Here is a 7981-nt window from a genome sequence, read left to right as displayed (position 1 = left end):
AATATACTATCATATCATCTGCAAATAGTGATATTTTGACTTCTTCTTTTCCGATCTGTATCCCCTGACCTCCTTTTGTTGTCTGATTGCTCTGGCTAGAACTTCAAGAACTATATTGAATAAGTAGGGAGAGAGTGGGCAGCCTTGTCTAGTCCCTGATTTTAGTGGGATTGCTTCAAGTTTCTCTCCATTTATTTAATGTTAGCAACTGGTTTGCTGTATATGGCTTTTACTATGTTTAGGTATGGGCCTTGAATCCCTATTCTTTCCAGGACTTTTATCATGAAGGGGTGTTGAATTTTGTCAAATGCTTTCTCAGCATCTAATGAAATGATCATGTGGTTTTGTTCTTTCAGTTTGTTTATGTAATGGATCACGTTGATGGTTTTCCGTACATTAAAACATTTCTGCATGCCTGGGATGAAACCTACTTGATCATGGTCGATGATTGTTTTGATGTGCTCTTGGATTCGGTTTGCCAGAATTTTATTGAGTATTTTTGCGTCGATATTCATAAGGGAAATTGGTCTGAAGGTCTCTTTCTTTGTTGGGTCTTTGTGTGGTTTAGGTATAAGCTTCTCGGCCTTTTGGCTAAGATCAAGGGTAGTATCTGTCCTTGTCAGTTTAGGTATAAGAGTAATTGTGGCTTCATAGAAGGAATTCGGTAGTGCTCCATATGTTTCAATTTTGTGGAATAGTTTGGATAATATTGGTATGAGGTCTTCTATGAAGGTCTGATAGAATTCTGCACTAAACCCGTCTGGATATGGGCTCTTTTTGGTTGTGAGACCTTTAATGACTGCTTCTATTTCCTTAGGAGTTATGGGGTTGTTTAACTGGTTTATCTGTTCCTGATTTAACTTCGATACCTGGTATCTGTCTAGGAAATTGTCCATGTCCTATAGATTTTCAAGTTTTGTTGAATATAGGCTTTTATACTAAGATCTGATGATTTTTTGAATTTCCTCTGAATCTGTAATTATGTCTCCCTTTTCATTTCTGATTTTGCTAATTTGGATACACTCTCTGTGTCCTCTCATTAGTCTGGCTAAGGGTTTATCTATCTTGTTGATTTTCTCAAAGAACCAACTTTTGGTTCTGTTGATTTTTTCTATGGTCCTTTTTGTTTCTACGTGGTTGATTTCAGCTCTGAGTTTGATTATTTCCTGCCTTCTACTCCTCCTGGGTGTATTTCATTCTTTTTGTTCTAGAGATTTTAGCTGTGCTTTCAAGCTGGTGACATATGCTCTTTCCTTTTTCTTTCTGCAGGCACTCAGCGCTATGAGTTTTCCTCTTAGCACAGCTTTCGTTGTGTCCCATAAGTTTGGGTATGTTGTACCTTCATTTTCCTTAAATTCTAAAAAGTCTTTAATTTCTTTCTTTATTTCTTCCTTGACCAGGTTATCATTGAGTAGAGCATTGTTCAATTTCCATGTATATGTGGGCATTCTTCCCTTATTTTTATTGAAGACCAGTTTTAGGCTGTGGTGGTCCGGTAGCACGCATGGGATTATTTCTATCTTTCTATACCTGTTGAGGCCCGTTTTTTGACCAATTATATGGTCAATTTTGGAGAAAGTACCATGAGGAGCTGAGAAGAAGGTATATCCTTTTGCTTTAGGATAGAATGTTCTATAAATATCTGTTAAGGTCTTTTGGCTCATGACTTCCCTTAGTCTGTCTACGTCTCTGTTTAATTTCTGTTTCCATGATCTGTACATTGATGAGAGTGGGGTGTTGAAGTCTCCTACTATTATTGTGTGAGGTGCAATGTGTGTTTTGAGCTTTAGTAAGGTTTCTTTTACGTATGTAGGTGCCCTTGTATTTGGGGCATAGATATTTAGGGTTGAGAGTTCATCTTGGTGGATTTTTCCTTTGATGAATATGAAGTGTCCTTCCTTATCTTTTTTGATGACTTTTAGTTAAAATTGATTTTATTTGATATTAGAATGGCTACTCCAGCTTGCTTCTTCTGACCATTTGCTTGGAAAGTTGTTTTCCAGCCTTTCACTCTGAGGTAGTGTCTGTCTTTGTCTCTGAGGTGTGTTTCCTGTAGGCAGCAGAATGCAGGGTCCTCGTTGCGTATCCAGTTTGTTAATCTGTGTCTTTTTATTGGGGAGTTGAGGCCATTGATGTTGAGAGATATTAAGGAATAGTGATTATTGCTCCCTGTTATATTCATATTTTGATGTGAGGTTATGTTTGTGTGCTTTTCTTCTCTTTGTTTTGTTGCCAAGGCGATTAGTTTCTTGCTTCTTCTAGGGTATAGCTTGCCTCCTTATGTTGGGCTTTACCCTTTATTATCCTTTGTAGTGCTGGATTTGTAGAAAGATATTGTGTCAATTTGGTTTTGTCATGGAATATCTTGGTTTCTCCATCTATGTTAATTGAGAGTTTTGCAGGATACAGTAACCTGGGCTTGCATTTGTGTTCTCTTAGGGTCTGTATGACATCTGTCCAGGATCTTCTGGCTTTCATAGTTTCTGGCGAAAAGACTGGAGTAATTTTGATAGGTCTGCCTTTATATGTTACTTGACCTTTTTCCCTTACTGCTTTTAATATTCTTTCTTTATTTTGTGCGTTTGGTGTTTTGACTATTATGTGACGGGAGGTGTTTCTTTTCTGGTCCAATCCATTTGGAGTTCTGTAGGCTTCTTGTATGCCTATGGGTCTCTCTTTTTTTAGGTTAGGGAAGTTTTCGTCTATGATTTTGTTGAAGATATTTACTGGTCCTTTGAGCTGGGAGTCTTCACTTTCTTCTATACCAATATCCTTAGGTTTGATCTTTTCATTGAGTCCTGGATTTCCTGTATGTTTTGGACCAGTAGCTTTTTCTGCTTTACATTATCTTTGACAGTTGAGTCAGTGATTTCTATGGAATCTTCTGCTCCTGAGATTCTCTCACTGAACTTTTTATAAGCTTCTCTGCATCTCCAAGACCTATCATCAGCCCACCTCCATACATTTCCTCTCTGTTGTTGCGCTTTTTCCTCAGTAACTATTTTAATACTAACCATCTTAATAAGACTTCATGAACTATTTTCCTTAGTTAATTTGTACTCTCACTCTGGGTGTAGGCAGCGAAAGGCATTTCTGGCAACCTGACATCCACAAATCCATCATGCCATTCCTCTGAACGTCTTCAGCTAGACATTTCCATTTAGTTAACCCACTTTTCTTAGGCAACAACATCAACAAGTGACCAAGTGATTCCTAATCAATCCATCTGGCATTATTTTCCTTTTCACATAGTGATATATATGTACATTGTGATACATGTAGTTTGTTTCTATTTTCTCCATATTTTTATTTTTTAATTTCAGATTTTATTATATGGTCATTTCCATATGCTTTAGAAAAATTGAATCTCATACGCACTGTTAAGCATAGGTACTTCTGTAGTCATTGTCGACTTCCACTGCCTTCTTTTCTCCCTTTTCAACATATTCTTCCTGTGTCTTGATGTAAGCATTCTTTACTTTTAGCTATGACTTTTCCTTCTCTTTTGTTCTCCTCTTCCAGGTGATAGTTTTGCACCTGCCTTTCCAACAAACACCAGTACATTGTGTTCTGTTATATAATTCAGGCTCAATTTAGGTCTAGAAGAAATTGTGTAATTTATGATTTTTCTTAAGTAGCAAGACCAGGTGCAAATCAAAGATCCTTGAGTCCTCAGCGCTGTTCAGTTTCAACTTGTTAGTGCTATTTCCTTCTTCATTATAGCTCACAGCACTCCTGCGAGAAAGCTGAATTATAAGCAATAAGAGAGCCATTTCCCAAACAGAGGAAGTGAAGCAAAGGAGTTATTTGACCTGTGAGTGGAAAAACCACAGAGAATAAAACATTCAATCAACCAAATCAAATTGTCATAGAAGGCAAGAATGAGCTTTGATTAATGAGAAGACGGAGAGAATTTTCCAGCAAACATCTCATTAATTTTTACTAATTGAGAGAGGAAAAAGACATTAAGAATGTTTAAAAATACAAATGTCCAGAAGAAATTACTTTCTATTTTCCACAATTTACAGTTATTTAATGTTGCTATAGTTAATCTATTTGAATTATGGTAGAGTCTTTAAGTACTGGTGACAAATGTGTAGTTTCATATCTGATAGGTAAATGATAAGGAAACGAATCTATTTTAATATTACATAAACCAAAATTAGTTGCATGATATTTCAGTTCATGTATTTGTATATGCATATATTAATGTATTCAGTTCATTATCGAATATAAAATTTACTTACACATATGCATGTAATTCAGATATAATAAAGGAGACTCATGCTGGTCTGAGATTTTGAGCAAAGGTACACAGCACAGGAGTGCTGAAACTGCATGCACCATGTTCCTTCTGTAAAACAACTCATGCTGAGGCTCCTTTTCTTCTTGCTATGGTCAAATCATTACCTCATCTGAAATAATTGTTCCTCCATATGCTTCTTCCTGGCATTCTACGAAGCAGTCTCAGACTATTGTCCTAAAATTTATTATTGATTTAGAATTTCTCAAATAAAAGTACTTAGTGATTGATCTTCACATACAGATAAAGGAAACACCTAAGCAGAGCATCAAAGGCCATTAGTATCTGATTTTCCTGTTCTGTCTTCAGCTCTCGCTCAACATAGCAGTATACTTTAAGAGTAAACACCATTTTATTTTCCTGGTCTCCGCAGTTACTTGGGGGTTATGTGCTCACATCCGAAAATTTGGAACTATAAACCATAGATGAGATAGAACATGTGGAATTTGTATTTCTGTGCCTGGGTTACCTCACTAAATATAATCTTTTCTACTTGCATCTATTTAGCTGCAAAATTTGTTTGCCATTATAGATGCATAGTATTAAGTACAGCATATGTACTACCTTTTAATCATTCATTCATCAGTAGAAGGACATTTACATTGTTTCCACTTCCTAGCTATTGTGAATAAAATGGCAATGAACTTGACTCAGTCAGTATATCCACACACACACACTCCAGTATCAATCGCTCAGGGGAACATTGCAGAAGAGCAGGCAGACAAATTGTAAGAACCTGAAGATGAGCAAGTTAGAAATGTCAGAAAAGTTTCACCAATGATAACTCTGGATGTAGGTGCCTAGACAAGACTTGAACAACTATAGCACTAATAGAAAGAATGATGTGGATGTGGAAGGGGTTCTTTTCATGTGAAATCATGCACATGTAAGCAACATTGAATGTACATATTAAGTGTGTGTGTGTGTGTGTGTGTGTGTGTGTGTGCTGTGTGTTTAAGAATAACAGTTAATGGAGGATAAGGATTAGATATGGAATAAAGAGGAGGGAGCATGGAAGGAATTGGAGCAAGAAAATGAACATGGTGTAATTGTATTTTAATTAAATATAAAGGAATCAGGATAACTCCTTCAAATGTTTTGTGCATGTTTAAGTGTTACATGTTTTCTTTTTTATTGAAAAGTAATACAAACCAGGTATTGTTGCACAAACCTGTGCTTCCAGCTGTTTGGAGGTTACATTAATAGGATGATGGTTTGTAGGTATGACTTATAAAATGAGATCATGTTTCTAAAACAAAATAAAAGAAAGGAAAGGAAGGCTACAGAGAGGAGCAATAATGGAGAGAATGAAGTAGGTAAGGACATTACAAATTTGCTTTATTAATATAAATCTTTGAAATGGCTTTAAACATTGCTGTCAAGTCATGAAATATTTTCCCTAATGCTAAATTTTTAAGATTGGTTTAATCCTATGTTAGTCGCCTATCTACTTCTATTACAAAATGAAATCTGACAAAATCAACTGTACAATGAGCAGTGGATGACTCTGGCTCACATTCTCAGAAGTTTCTGGCTCTAATTGTGTGGCTTTTTTGTTTGAGGCTCGTGAGAGGCAGAAAATATCCAAGGAGATGATTGTGCAACACAGATGCTTACATCATGGTGACTGGTAAATCATAGGAATACAAATAGGGATCTCTATGCCACCTTCAAGAATACATCCCTGTACCATCAATCCCTCTCACTAGGCTTTACCTCCCGAAGGATCTACCACTTCAAATAGCACCATAAGTCTGAAACCAAAGTGTGCATTCAATATGCTTTGAGAAACACATGAAGGCCACAGGATAATGAAGTGAACAGGTTAATGAATTCTTCTCCAATATAGAAGATGCTGACATTTTAGATACTTTTTACTGTCCTAAAATTCTATCACACAGAAATATAAACATATTGTATGCTTAAATAATTGTGAGTACTTTTTTCTGTAATTAATCGTAATTTTTATTGGAAATAATGTCTTTTCCCAAATTCTAGCTCTCTCCTTTTGTACACAAATGCATTTATATTAAGAAGAAGTAGAAGCATTAGTTGTGCTCACTTCTCTTGTAACTATTAAATCATTTCTACCTTGTAGAACTGTTCACCTTCTTCAAATTGCACTTCTAGTTAAGATGTAGGTAGTTGAGGGTTTGGATACTGTTCCATAATGTGACAATGCAGGCTGATAGAAGTCTCTGTAAGGACTGCAAAGCAGAAGCCTTAATTCAGAAAGTAAACATGAGTTAACAGACTAGTACAATTAATACACACTCATTTAATCCAAGAGAAATAAAAAGTAACATTGAAAAGCTGTTCAATTGAAAAGCTATGTTTCTGACTGTGAACTGAAAGTAGATGGTATATAAATGCCATATATTTTATATAAATTGTTAAAAGAAAAATATGTTTGTACAAACATTGATTGAAACAAATCAAGTCAAATCATGTGTAGGTTCTAACTATTGTTTTAAAACAGAAGGCCAAAAATAATGACTAATTAAAGTTCAGAAAAAAAAGACTCAAACTCTCAGAAAAAACTCGACTTCAAGAAGATGTGAAGTAAAGTTGAAGACTTGAAGGTTAGAAATAAATTTCTGAACTATGGTATAGTTTTAGAATGAGCGAACAGATAGGCTTAATCATATAATTCATGGAACAAATAGATTTTCCTTTTTCTGTGTCATTCTTAATGACTTAAGAAACCTTCAAAGTTAACTAAAGAATACTACATATTTGCACTTTCAAGTTTTACTTATTGTACATCAATCACTACCTAGTCATTCAGAGGATAGCCTACAATTTCATGATTGTGAGAAAAAAAGCTATATCTGGGTTTTACTCATATTATATCCTAAACACCAGAGTACTGGAATCATATATTTCATTCCATTGAATCAATTCAAATCATGCAAAACATTTTGATACTATGTTTCTGACTGTGAACTGAAAGTAGATGGTATATAAATGCCATATATTTTATATAAATAGTTAAAAGAAAAATATGTTTGTACAAAAAATTTGGACTAGAGAGGAACACAAGGACACATCTGCAGAAGGTAAACACCCTGTAAAAACAAAAGGCAGTGTTATCTTCTACTGAAAAATTCTGTCAATAGATGGGTGGTATCTTTCCAATGCAAGATAAAATTAAATAATGAGTTTTAGGCATTAAATACTTTGGAAATTTAAATTTTATCATTGTCACAAAAATCTGATTACCACAATTGACATAGTTTTAATCACTGGACTTCATTCAGTGGAACAACAAAAGTGGCACATTTATTTCTTGTTCTCATTAAGTACACAATCATATTTAAACAATGAGATGAGTACATATTTTTCTTTTTAATTAGTCATTTCATTCATTTACATCTCAAATGATATCCCACTTCCTGATTACCTCTCCACAAACCCCCCATTCTATATCCACCTTCTCCTTCCTCTCCTTTGCATTTATTAGGGTGGTGCCCCAACCACCCAATACATACATAGGAAATAAAAAGATGATGCACTAGTTTCTAGAACTTTGCACTCATGTGTACAAACTACCACTGTAAAGTCTCAGAAAAAAATTGTTTATTCAAAGCATAGTGGCCTAATTGGAATCTGAACCCAGTTCTCATTCTTCTATTTGATCCTCTAATATTCACATTTGTCTTAGAAACTCTTCTGCTT

At 35.1% G+C, this 7981-nt stretch overlaps 1 pseudogene; it reads left to right on the top strand.

Annotated features, from left to right (window-relative positions):
• The first annotated feature begins 571 nt into the window (after positions 1 to 571).
• On the top strand, positions 572 to 775 carry LOC120093486 (U2 spliceosomal RNA; annotated as a pseudogene).
• Positions 776 to 7981: the final 7206 nt, after the last annotated feature.

The sequence above is a fragment of the Rattus norvegicus genome, chromosome 6 (assembly GCF_036323735.1).
Source record: "Rattus norvegicus strain BN/NHsdMcwi chromosome 6, GRCr8, whole genome shotgun sequence".
Lineage (NCBI taxonomy): Eukaryota > Metazoa > Chordata > Mammalia > Rodentia > Muridae > Rattus > Rattus norvegicus.
Note: the sequence above shows the minus strand (reverse complement) of the source record. Positions and strands in the feature narration are given on the sequence as shown.